General features: G+C 39.8%; 1 long non-coding RNA gene across 1 annotated transcript in view; it reads left to right on the top strand.

Annotated features, from left to right (window-relative positions):
- LOC110399573 overlaps positions 1 to 12332 on the top strand; it is a 31359-nt gene extending 19027 nt beyond the window's left edge. Inside the window, exons 3-4 of the long non-coding RNA XR_002439285.1 lie at positions 7672 to 7777; positions 10646 to 12332. This is a non-coding gene — a long non-coding RNA (uncharacterized LOC110399573). The remainder of the gene's footprint in view (positions 1 to 7671; positions 7778 to 10645) is intronic.

The raw sequence follows: 13094 nt of genomic DNA, 5'->3' as shown, positions 1-13094 counted from the left end.
CTAAAGGAGCCCGTCCCAGAGCCGCGGTTCCCAGGGAGCAGCAGGCAGGGGATGGCAGGAGCAGCTCCTGTGTTCTGAGCAGGGCAACGCTGGCCAGGGCCGGACTCCTCCTCTTGCTTTGCGGAGCTGCACGAAAAGGGAAGGGCTCAGGATATGATATCATGCGCCCATTGTAAAACCAAAGAAACTGTTGTAGGTGATTGAAAAAGTAACAGTTTCAAAACTCCTGAATGGCCAATGACAGAGAATGACATTCTCTGACATTCCTTTGCCTCCCCAACCCTCTCTCAAAACAGTTTCAGTAAATACGAATGACAAATTTAGAAAACAATATTTACCTCATTAGTAGGAGTAGCTTGAGAGACGTGTTACAGATGAGCCTCCTCGGAGCATTGCTCAGTTCCCTGCCACGGTCTGTGTGTATGTGACTTGTCAAGCCCTGACCTTGCTAAACACAAAGATCTGATCTGCATGCAGTCAGCTCCTGCAGCCACCGCTGGGAGTGCATAACCAGCACGGTCTCAAGAACATCCACTCCTTGGCACTACCTTGGCTTCTTTATTGCCTTTTCCAGTGAAAGTAATATCATCTAAAGCATCTAAGTGACTTAGGAGTCCAATTAATATTTCTAAAGGAATGTAAGCAAACAGGCTTGCAAATCTCATGGGAAGTCAATGTGATTTTGTGCAGATATGCTGGGATGAGTTTTACTCCTTAGGTCCCTTTCTAATTGCAAGCCTACTTCAGAAATGATTACCCATCTACAAGGCTATATTGTTATTAATTTATTTCCCAGGTCATCATTTACCTCCCAAGCCTTTAAAAAGAAATTAGTAAACTCTCAAAATAAAGCAGATGTCCTACCTCAACACAATTGTTCTTAACCTCAATTTATCTTTGAAATTAAGTTACTAATTCAGATCTGAATGAATGAAAGCTTATCTGTTTTGTCCAGTTTTATCCAGTGACTAACAGACTTTTTCTCATGTTGCCAGGATACTTTTGTTTCTGTTATAACCTCACTAAACACTATCAGAGGAAAATTTACTACATTCTTCACGCACACAACATTTTTACGTTGTGTTTGGAATTGCTAAATACTCTGTTATGCCATTGCGCTTGCCTTTCAGATTTCTTTTTTTGTGATTAAAAATTCCTGTGATATTTTCATGCAATTGATTCCATATTCAGCATTAAGATCACCCACTGTAGGTCACTGTCATTTTCAAGCTCCTGCTTTGGCTTTTGGTTTAATAGCTTACCTTTGGGGGTTCTGTGTTTCAGTATTTGTCAGATGAACCCTTTTATGGAGCTGTACAACAGGGTGTTGCCCTTTCAGCTGTATTGTTTGAACAGAAATATTTTGCTGCCAGATTTCTTGTTCTGTTTGTGCATTTTGTTAGTGGACTTTCAATGTCAGGAACTTGTTCTGTCTAGGAGGATAGTGGAAGAACAATACTTGATATGATTATATTTATTAAACAGATGATGGTATTATCAATGTTTGTTTATCCAGTGCTGATGTGTCTCTTAAATAAACCATTTGAAAATAGTAATAGTGAAATAAACTGAAATACAGAACTGTTTTCTTCATCAAGACTCCAGGAACTTTTCTAATTAGTGCTAGTTCTGATTCAAGGTTTAATCATCCTTTGTTGCTCTGCACAGTGAAGACAAGTGACATTGAAAATTACACAGTCATAATGAACTGTTTATGAGGTCGAGGAGTGAGGAGTAAGATCACTAATACATTTACTTCTGCTGAGTTTGAGAAGTCCCCTGCTCCCATGGCCTTAAGTTCAGGCAGATAAAGCAAGCCTGGAGTAACTGCAGGTATGTTGGTACTGATTCTTTTCTTGGTTCTCTGCTAATTTTAACGTTCATCTGACTTCATTCTGAATTACTTCAGTGCGAGCAAGACGAAAAGCAGACCAACTCTGAATGGCTCTGGTTTGTTTTGTGGCATTCCTTTTTTCTCTTGTCAGAAAACCATCTTTATCTTAGATTCTTTTTCCCTATTTCTTTTTCCCTATTTTCCTTCAAGTGAGAATTATGGAATCGCAAAATAATTTTGATGAGCAGGAACCTTTGCAGATCATCTAGTCCTTTCCCCGCTTGAAATAGGGCTAACTTCGGAGTTAGGTCAGGTTACTCAGGGCCTTTTTCAGTCTGCACGTGAATCTCTCTAAGGCAAAAACTTCCAGTTTCACTGGGCACCTTGTTAAAGGGTTTGAGCTCTTTCTCTGTAAAGTCCATACAAAGTGTAATTCATGTTCCTCTTTGCCTATGTAAGACTGTGGATTTTCCCCTATGTTAATATGATAGTTGGATGGAGAAGTAGCTCAGAGTTTGGGAAAACCCTGAGTTTTGGGAAGAAATTACAATGCGTGGAAATGAGGGAAAAAAACCCAGGAGTTGAGCTTTACAGAAGGCAGTAAGAGAGAAAGAAGGATGCAGAGGGATCATGGCAGGGAAAAAGAAAATAATGGCATGTTTCACAGGCCAGGGTAGGATGTGTGTGGGAGGATAACTTGGGTGATCAGAAAGCAGCAAGACCACAACTGTGGTCACCACCTCCAGATTTGGGTAGCAAACATCCCAAGATAAATTTCCCCCAAAATACCTCAACAGCTATCTCATGAAGTTGATTACAAGTGCTTGCAGATCATTTTGCTTTCTTAGGTTGCCTTTGCAATTTTGGTTGGATGGTACACTTTGTGTCTGAGGTACTGGAAACATTTTGGTCTTCTGCTGTGTTCTATTCCAGAGAAAGGTGCCTTTCTGTGGCAAGTGGTACAACTTCAGCAGCATACAAAACAGACAAACTTGGTATTTGCGCTGGAGTTACATTTATAGATAACTCCAGTTTAGATCACAATTAATCCTCTCAAAGATCTCTTGACTGAAAGGTGTTTTATAAATACATGCTAAGACTGTTCCTCATGATATACGTTAAGATTGTTTCTCATGATAACACCAAGGAGTCAGAAAAGTCATCAGAAATTTTAGTCACAAGCACAATGATGAATAAATCATTTTCCAGCACTAATGAAAAGGAAAATCGGAAATTCAAGAATTACTTTTCCTTTGCTGATTACTTCATTGCTCAGGAAAATTCAGTCTGACTGTTGAAATTGCTTTCAGGTGTCCAAGTTCAACTCTAGCATCAACAGCCTTTTGCAGTAGCAGAAAGCAAAGAAGAATTAGGATTTGGGAAAAGTGGGAAAAGGTCTTTAAGAAGGGTGAGATGCATTTGTGTTCCTAGGAACTAAAGTCTAGGTGATTTAGACTGGGAAATCCCATTCAGTGATGTAAACATGTTAACTGATGAATCCTCACAGTAATGTTGTGAAGGAGGGATGGCTTATGCTGAGTTTTGACAGATGGGGAAACATGGACAGAAAAGGCTAAGTTCTTACCAGGATCCTTGCCAGCTTCTTTCAAAGTAATTTCCAAGGAAGATCGTTTCCTGCAGAAAGCTTGCAGCTACAGACATCTCTCCAACTTTCCTTCAGGTACTATGGGAGAACAAAGAGGGTCAGAGTTGTTAATGCTACTGGCTTGGCCTTTTTTTCGAGCTTGGACTGGACTGTGATCTGAACAGAGAACAAGCAGAAACAGCTTTTTCTATATGATGACTCACCTTGCCAGAGGAAGATTAGCTAAAGGAAATCTGTATCTGTCTATACTAGTTAGAAATATGTACCCATCACTGCCTAAGTCAGAGCACTAGGGCAGCAGGAGGGGAAACCTGAGTTTAGTCACAGCTTTTTTGCTGTTGGCACTCCAACAAAAGCAGAAGCAAAAGCAGAGGAATTCCAGGCTGATTTCCAGCACAGTAAGAGACCTTATGCCTGAGGGATGTCAGGTCTTGGATCTCAGCTCTCCCATTTACCATTTTCACTCACAGTCTGTGCAAGGAATACTCCAACCCGTCCCAAAAATACACTCTCTTTTCACTTAAGCTTGGGCCAGTACAGGATTGTTAAACTTTCCTAGATCTCTTCACAAGAGAAATTATGCAGGCAGAATCTTATGTAACTTCAGATTTTTTTAATTTTGTACTGCCCTATCAATCAGCAAAGCGGTAAGATTGTAACCACAACCTTACAGTGGCAAAGATAAGTAGAGATTTAAGAAGCAGTTACCTTCCCATTCAATAAACATTCATTAAAACGCCATCCCGCTTCTTTTCCTTCACTCTGGTAATAGACCCCACTTTCTTCAGGTATTTAATTTGGTCGGTTATGCTTCAGCTTTGCCATTCTTTTCCAGAAATGTCTGGAATAGAAAGACTGGATTATTTGTCAGCTAAAATGAATTTGGTTAATTTTTCCCTAATACTGGTAAATGTAGTCTGAATGTTGTCAGCAGTAGGATTTTGGTATATCTTCGCTCACATCCAAAATACAGCAATTGGTAGAGCCCCACAGCAAAATCTTTCTGGAAGCTCTTTTCACTGTAGCTTCTCTGCACAATTAAGTATTGTTAAAAAAACTGAGACAAATGGGACCTCAGCAATATAACCTTGCACATTCTAGTGCACTAGCACCTTAGAAGTTTAAAACTATGATTCGTATCACAATAATAAAGGCTGCTTACATCTCTGTCCAAAGAAATGCCTTCATTAATCTTAATAATGCAGGAGCTATCAATTTCTTGGTATGCTCACTACTTGTTAATCCCAGAAATTTTATAAAGTCCTCACTTCCAGTGAGCTTTGATGAACCAATGAACTCCATAAACGCAACCCTACTCTGCATCAGCCTGAACCACTGGATTCATCTCTGGGTCCCAAGGTCCTAACACAGTCTGGAGCAGTGCTTAGATGACTGCTCCTGTATCACTTTAAAGATACATAGGTGGACTGAGAATCCTTCTCTAAACCTTGGTGTAGGATGTGGGCCATTGGTGTGTCAGAACGGGAGAACCCTGTGCTTGCTTAGTATTGATTTTCTTAGTTTTACCGTGGCCTATAGGCTTCTACGTTGGCCTGTTCAGAGTGAAAAGGGAAGACAAAAACAAAAAACACTTGTTTAGCAATGGATTTGCTTAGTTATCACCTCCTCCCCTTAGAAAAAGTCTCTTGAGTTACACATCTTTGCAAAATATAGCAAGTGATTAGGTTTTTTTTAGTCTGATCACACTCCTATGGCTTCCAGGTTTTATCAGCATCTCAGGTGAGACAGAATGCCTCCTGTTGCTCTCTCCAGACTATTTGTCTTAATATTTGGCAATTATTTGCTCTCATCTGTGGAGAAGCCTCCCTCTTTATATATTGGCTGCCTCCTTTTGTCATGTTTCTGCCAACTCTAACTCCTTCTTGTGTAAATTAAACTGGTTGTTCTGTGAGGGTGGGGTAGGAGCAAGAGACATTCTGGGCCAACAGCCCTTGGTGTACTGGATGTTGGTCTCTCAATTTTAGTTATTCCAGAAAAGGTCAAGAGCTGTCCCTGGACTGAGCTGTAAAATAGATTGACATTGTTCAGGTCAGTGTGGACCTTCAGCACTCAATACAAAAAGACAGAATGGTAAACCTAAACCAAACAGGCTCACAATACAAAAAGAGCTTACAATGTGATGTAGATATTCTTGCTTCTCTAAAGATGTGTATCTCATCTTTTGTAACAAAAGCAATTAAGTAATAAATAGTTATTGGTTAGAGTAAACAGAAAGGAGGGAAATTAAAACATGAGTCAGACTGGGCTATTTGCTAAAGTAAATAATTAATTACATATAAAAATAGCAAAGCATTGCAGAAAAAGAGAAATTATCCATTTAACTGATTTGTTTTTTTTTTGCAGTTCTTCTTAGTTATTGTAAGTGATCAGTTATCACCTGGTCTAATTAATCACATCCTGAATTACCATGCAAAAAACGAACGTGTTCATTTGTGGTAAAAAGAAAAAAAGGTATGGATTGTCTCTCTTTGTTATCCAACCATCCCATCACGCAGCTTCTCCTAGTGAATGAAAATATGTCCTCCTCAAAATAGGTAGCAAATACATTTTAACCTACATACATTTCAGAATCTGCTCATCTTTTCACAAGTAGACAGAAACACAAAAATAAAATGAATCCTATATTATTATAGTCTACGATAAAGTCATTTAATATATTCAAATTGCACTTCAAGCACGGGGAAGATCTTTGACATTCACTGTACTGACTGCTTTGCCAACACCACACCTTCATGAGCTTATCTTCATTTGCTATATTCCATTGAGCCACTAGATGTCCCTCGTTCCTACATAAAGCTCCAGATATGAGAAAATCCATAATGAGAGTGACTAAGTTGGAACACAAGCTGTGTAGAAACATTCACAGCATGTAAGATTTTTTCTGTAATTAACACTGCTTCTTCAATAAACGTTGAGTGTGATTTTATAAAACACAGCAATTCCAAACACTGATGTGCCAAACACACAACCCTAACTGTGGTTAGATACATGCATATATGCCAAATACAAAATACAAAAATCAGGTGAGGTTGAAGAGAACAGATGGAGACAACATTGAGCAAAATAGGCTACACAGTCATGGATCACAGAGTAAACTGGTACATTCCATTCCCAACTATTCACTGTCAACAGCATTTTCCATATGCATGTATTAAAGCCTTTTCTTGCTATTCATGAAGTAAAACAGCACAGTCTTGGCAGTTAGACTAGATTTTAATTTAATTAAAGCTTGCATTTGACTGTAGTTTAGTTGAAGCATGGGTGGTTTTAGATAACAACAGACTTGCTCGGGAACAGCCACTTCAGTATCAGACTGTTAATGTAGTGCAATGTACAACAGACACAAGAACAATGCAGACACTCAACCCTGGTGATGGAGAAAGAAAAGACAAACAATGCTCTGAAGGAAACAAAAGGTTTCACCAAGTAAATAGTGTCAGGAAGCTGCTAGCAACTGCCCACAGGCTGTACAACTCCCTTTTCCCTTCCTGCACTCTATCGGCCTTTAGCAAGTTTCCTCTATGCACACAAGCCTGACCCCAGGAGCTAATTCACACCATCAGCACTTTGCAAGGCCCTGCCACAGAAAGCCCTGCAACTCTAATTCCATTTTGGAAACTCAGATTAGGACTCATTTCCTTAGTATTATAATTTCAGAGACAATGAAGGGAAAAGGTCACAATTGAGACAAAAAAATGAAGAAGTACTACTCCCAACTGGTTTTGCTTTTCAGGCAAGTGAGTGGTAGCAAATTACATTACAAGAAATATGGCTCTGGTGGCCAAAAGCACTGCCATTTTGCCTCACCAAAATGCCCGTGGCAGAAGGTCGCAGAATTTCTTTTCCCAGCTTTTCTAGATTTTTCAGTAAGGATGAAGAGGGTTCTCCCACCTCGTGTTACTGGTCTAATGGCTGAATGATACAGATTTTCCTTGGAAATTAAATATCAGATCTCAGCCCATGCTTTCAAAATTATTTATACTCTTAATGTCTGAAGATTTCAAGCATTTAAATGTCTTTATGAGTCTTGGTTCAATTCTTAAAGATGAAGGGGAAAATGATGTAATTCTCAATAACATTTGTTTGTTCAAGGCACTGTCAAAGCATGAAGAGCTGAAGTATGAAGTATGTAAGAACTGATGCCTACACAAATCACTTATGGTCTTCTCTACTTGAGGCCTTTGAACTCCTCTTGTGTTTCACTCCTCAGCTGTCCTCAGTTTGACTCCACTGGAGTGAGCAATTCTTGAAGGCACGGTGATACAACGCATTAACCATCTCTGACTCCTCAGCTACTGCACTCCAGCACCTCTCAGGTGAGAATTACGACAACTTTGCAGTGAATACACTGAGTGCTGGTGACCAGCTTCCCCTAGGCCATCACATCAGAGTGAGCCAAATCCAATGCCCAGTTACCAACAGTGTGAGATTTTCACACTGTTTTGAGTGGGACTGTTATTCCCACTGATGGATGATAGACCATTACTGGATTAATAAATCTTACAGTTCCATACAGTCCTTGGTGCTCTTTCCAATGCTTGATAGCTCTGCTCTTACCAGTTACTTAACCTAGTCTGAAGCTAAATGTTGTTTTGCTTTGCTTGTTGTTTGGTTTTGTAAACTAATATGTACATTATAGAGAATCTTCTTTCCCCGTGCTACACTCATTGCTGGCCACCTTTTTAATAGGAAATGTAGCACTCAGCAATAGAGAGAACAGACTGACCTATTGAACTGATTTTGCTCCTCGTCATAGCTGACAGGAAAACGGCTGCCTCAGCGCGGGGTTCTGGGAAGGGAAAACCAGATGTTTCTTGGCTGCACTTAACAGATGTTATTCCAGTTTGCAACAACATTTTAAAATGCAGATCCCAAGAGTTTATGCATTTCCAAAGTATTCAAAGAATGGAAAAGTGAAAATTTCTTGCAAGTCTTCCAGTACTGCCAAGCATCCCTTTTTAATCCTTTCTTTCTTTCTTTCTTTCTTTCTCTCTTTCTTTCTTTCTTTCTTTCTTTCTTTCTTTCTTTTTCTTTCTTTCTTTCTTTCTTTCTTTCTTTCTTTCTTTCTTTCTTTCTTTTTCTTTCTTTCTTTCTTTCCTTCTTTCTTTCTTTCTTTCTTTCTCTTTCTTTCTTTCTTTCTTTCTTTCTTTCTTTCTTTCTTTCTTTCTTTCTTTCTTTCTTTCTTTCTCTTTCTTTCTTTCTTTCTTTCTTTCTTTCTTTCTTTCTTTCTTTCTTTCTTTCTTTCTTTCTTTCTTTTTCTTTCTTTCTTTCTTTCTTTCTTTCTTTCTTTCTTTCTTTCTTTCTTTCTTTCTTTTTCTTTCTTTCTTTCTTTCTTTCTTTCTTTCCTTCTTTCTTTCTTATTCTCTCTTTTTTTTTAACCTGAAATGAACTTCCCCAGTTTTAGCATGCCTGTGGTTCACACATACACCAGAACATGCCTTGGTGCCTACATGCATTAGATAATCAGATTGGGTAGATTAACGCCGCCACGGATTTAGCATGTGACCTTGGGCAAACCACTTGATTTCTCTGGCCCCCAGTTTTCTACTTGTGCTACCTGGAGCTTGTAAGCTCTCTGAATAACATAAAACATAGCCCTGGGATATCGCCCCCCATAAAAAAAAAAGATTTTTAAAAAGAAGTTACCTACCAGCTATTCAATAAATTGAAACAGTACATAAAGAAAGTGAGGGGAGATGCACATTTGTTATAATGTAATTCCTATCCACTGTGGATGCTGCAAGTCTCAGCATTAAGTGGAGGGATGGGGGTGCAGAAGTGTGGGAAGACAAGAGTTTCCATCCTGTTCTCTGAACAGATTCAGATTGCTGAGTTGTTCAGCCATAAAAGCCATTCCTTAATTTATAGTATCTTCTCAGACTGACCAAATTACGCTAAGGCCATGGCGACTCCCAGAACAAGCCAAAACTAGGGGGGCAGGAAAGGTGCCTTTCAACACACTTGCCTGGATCCTGCCAGGATTGCATGTGAGTACACTTAGTGCAGGTAAAGGAAATCTCCTGCCAAGCATCACAGAACTAGTGTGGTATTATTCTTGTGCTATAAATATAGATCCAAATTGACAGCATACAAGTGATAACCAAAAATACAAGTTGAAGGTCCCAAGTCCATGGAACTGTACATTTCCCAAGAATAAACTTTAGTCCATATTTACAAGATTTCCTTCTTCTATTTGTGCCAAGTAAATAATGAGATTTACTGACAAAACACCGTGAGTGCTTCCTTCCCTTGCCAAAACCAGAGATACGCTACCAGCTCCAAAATACAAAATGGTTCAACTTATGTTAAACACTGCTCTTTTACTCATTCTAGAGGAAGTGAAAGCAGAGAAGGTGGCATTGCTGAAATAGCACTTGAACTTCCCAGAATTCCTGATATTCAGAGTAGTGTATAGATTCAGGTTTGGGAGAACTGGAGATCTTTGCAGGGGAGAGAGAGAACCAAGAGAAAAGAAGCAGAAGCACAAATTTCATGAAGACATTTCCCTGATCTTCAAATGTATTTACAGAAAGTTCCTGGTATTCTCTCATGCCCTGCACCAATACATAACACATGTACAGTAAGCTAAGCCGAATGTGCTATCCTTATTAAAGGGTTCTTGTGGATATGACTCCATTTCACCAGAGTTCTGAGATAATAACAACTTTTACAAATGCAAATTTAATCCAAAATTTGATTTCTTCTCATTAAAGTAGAAGTTTTTTGAATTAAAAAAAAATATATGAAAAAAATCGAGATTTTCTAAAATATTTCAAAATAAAACCCCGGTAATTAGGATTAGAAAATATAGAAACATTCTCAAAACAGAGACTGGAAACTTTAAAACAATGACTTAAAATGTTGACTTTTGGAATTAAGATAGCTTCTTGTTTTACAGCCAGCCATAAAAGATTTTTCTTGTATATTTATGGAATGGTGTGTATGATACAGCAGGTTTAAGAGTAAAAACCATTGGCATGTAAAAGCATCAGAGTCAATTATTAGAATTCGGTGCAGCCTCTAACAACACGGAAGAAGTGAAGCTGTGTGCCCTTGGTCTTTTCTGACCACAACCTCTTTGCCTGCTCTTTGAATTTAAGTTTCATAAATTGTTCAAAACTTTATTGACAGAATCAATAACCAAAATACTGCTTCTCAACATCTGGTTCGTATTCTTCTCCCAGGTACGCTGCAATTCTAAATTAAACTGAATGCTTCACGTGAAGCCGCTCCAAATTTATGACAGCATACAGAAGTGAACTTGGTTCTTTGTCTTTACAAGACGTCTGTATTTGCAGCCAAATAAAATCACAAATGCTTATATACTCTATGGCACAAGAGTGCCATCCAGCGGATATTCCTAAATGTGTATTCACGGGAGAAATCCTCAACGAGTTGACAAGTAACTAGTATGGGTTGTACGTACCGATCTGATGGCTGCACATCCCAACTGCTGAGTAGCACTGCTGGCCTGCAATGAGCGCTTCTGATAAACACTGGAAACTTCATGAAGAGCTGTGCTTGCTTCAAAGGAGGGACGCGCTAAAGGTGAGCTGCTGGGCTCAGAGGTGCCACCACCTTCCTACCGCACGCTGCTGCAGCCAATAACCTGCTGCTCATCAACCCTCTCTGAAGGCATGGCATTACCCCACTGTCATCAGTGCTAATGTGAGCATTTTTGTACAGAGCCTCACCACTGCTGTAGGATCACAAATGAGAATGGTGGAGCTTTGAAGCTGGTTGCAGGTGAATACTTATGCACCCAGACGTTTTATGACACTTATGACATCAATGTGACAACAGATCTCTGATCTGCAAGGAAGGGGCCCTGAACTCAGACCTTCTACCTCCCAGATAAATGCTTTATCCACTGTACTATATCACAGAAAAACTCCTTTTAGAGGGAACAGGCCCAGCTGCTTTTGTGAAGACCTGGTCCCACTGGCATACATTAGAGAGTTTGTTTGAAGATTATCTTCTTGAACTGAGCTGCTCTGAGTACCTGCACAGAGTGACACATCATTTTTAGTTCCGGATTGAATTGAGATCCACGTCAGTGCCAAGCTGCTTTGCCCTGCTGAACCAGAGCAGATCCGGGCACTTGCAGAAAGGCTCTCTATGGCTGAATAGTTTACCTGAAAAAAAACACCAGGTGGCTTGGGAATTGAGGCCTGGTGCAAGGTCAGGCTCAGCTCACTGGGGTTTTCCACCATCTCTGGTTTAGATTTAGGAGCTCAAGTTCTGCCCTGAACCCTTACTTTTTGGGCTTGGACTGCAGCCAGTAAAATAAATTCTGGTTTAACAAACACATATTTCATGCAGATTTTACTGACCTACCTTATTGCCCATCTCACCTACCCCCCACCTGTCAAGTTTCCATTTATAGTTAGCTGTATCTCTTGCAATGCAGATGCATATGAAAGACTGTGAATGATTCATAGATTTGATTAGCCCGATGGCCCGCAGATTAAATCATTTTGTACAATGTTCCTCTTGGTCTTCTACATTCATCTTGCTCCTAAACAGAAATTAAATTATCTGGGGATCTGTGGTCACCACTGCAGGTAATACCTGCAAGACAGAGAGCTCATCCCAACAAGCAGCCATTTCTGCAATGGTCTTCTCAGGAGATTCAGAAATAAGAGGAAAGATATTTTATTTCTAGGTATAGTTCTGTTCTGAGGCATCTCCTGCACTAACATCTGTGATCAGATACCAAAGATCCAATTCAACCCTACGAGCAAAACGGCAGTTGAGGATCTCCCTCTAAACCCTGCAAGAGCACAGTGCCCTGCATACAAAGAAATTTGTACTTTACCATGATTTCCATCATCTTCCACTTCCGAGGACATTTTACTCTGGATAAGAGAGATCAGGTACACAGTAAAAGAGTAAGAATAAACTATTTTATTTTATTTGTGTCACTGGCAGTGTGATCAGCTCATTGTATTTGTTCTGTGACAAATCTTTTGCCACTCTTCACAGGTGAGCTGCCCTCCCCTAGATAAGGTTGTACTGCTGGCTCCTGTACACTTCATCTGTTTGGAATGGGAGTGCTCTGCCATTGCAAAAGGCTGCAGTGGGCAGATGCGGTGACAGGATTACTGCTGTCTTGTTCTTCAAGAAAAGCTTAGGAGCAAAGGTAGGGTGCAAGGAAAATCACAGTTTCCATTTTCTGATGCCTTTTTTGAAGCGTACTGCTTAGGAAACAAAACCAGCGATTACGCGGTATTACATTTAGGGGTGAGGCCAAGCAAAAACTCAATACTGGCACAACCGCATCGTCCCGGGCGCTCACAGACCTCAAGGGATGAGCCAATGCGAAGTAACAGAACTTGCAGAAAACCAGCAGACACAGAAGGATCTGCCACCTTCTGTTGCTAGTGAGGACGCTATAATGACGGAAATAATTAGTTAATCTTTAGTTTAAATAAAGCATTGGGGGAAAAGGCTAAAAATAAACACTGATTCATTCCTTGTCAGGGAAGTTTCTCCTGTCAATTATCACATTGTTACTGCTGTTTTTAATCTAGTCAGATGGTGAGATTGGCAAATCCCTTCTGCAGGGGCTTCTGGGTGTTATTCTGCAGAGAATCTTGCTTGAAGGACTGATTGCTGCTTTTATGAGAGCCA

Source organism: Numida meleagris, chromosome 5 (assembly GCF_002078875.1).
Source record: "Numida meleagris isolate 19003 breed g44 Domestic line chromosome 5, NumMel1.0, whole genome shotgun sequence".
Classification (NCBI taxonomy): Eukaryota; Metazoa; Chordata; class Aves; order Galliformes; family Numididae; genus Numida; species Numida meleagris.
Note: the sequence above shows the minus strand (reverse complement) of the source record. Positions and strands in the feature narration are given on the sequence as shown.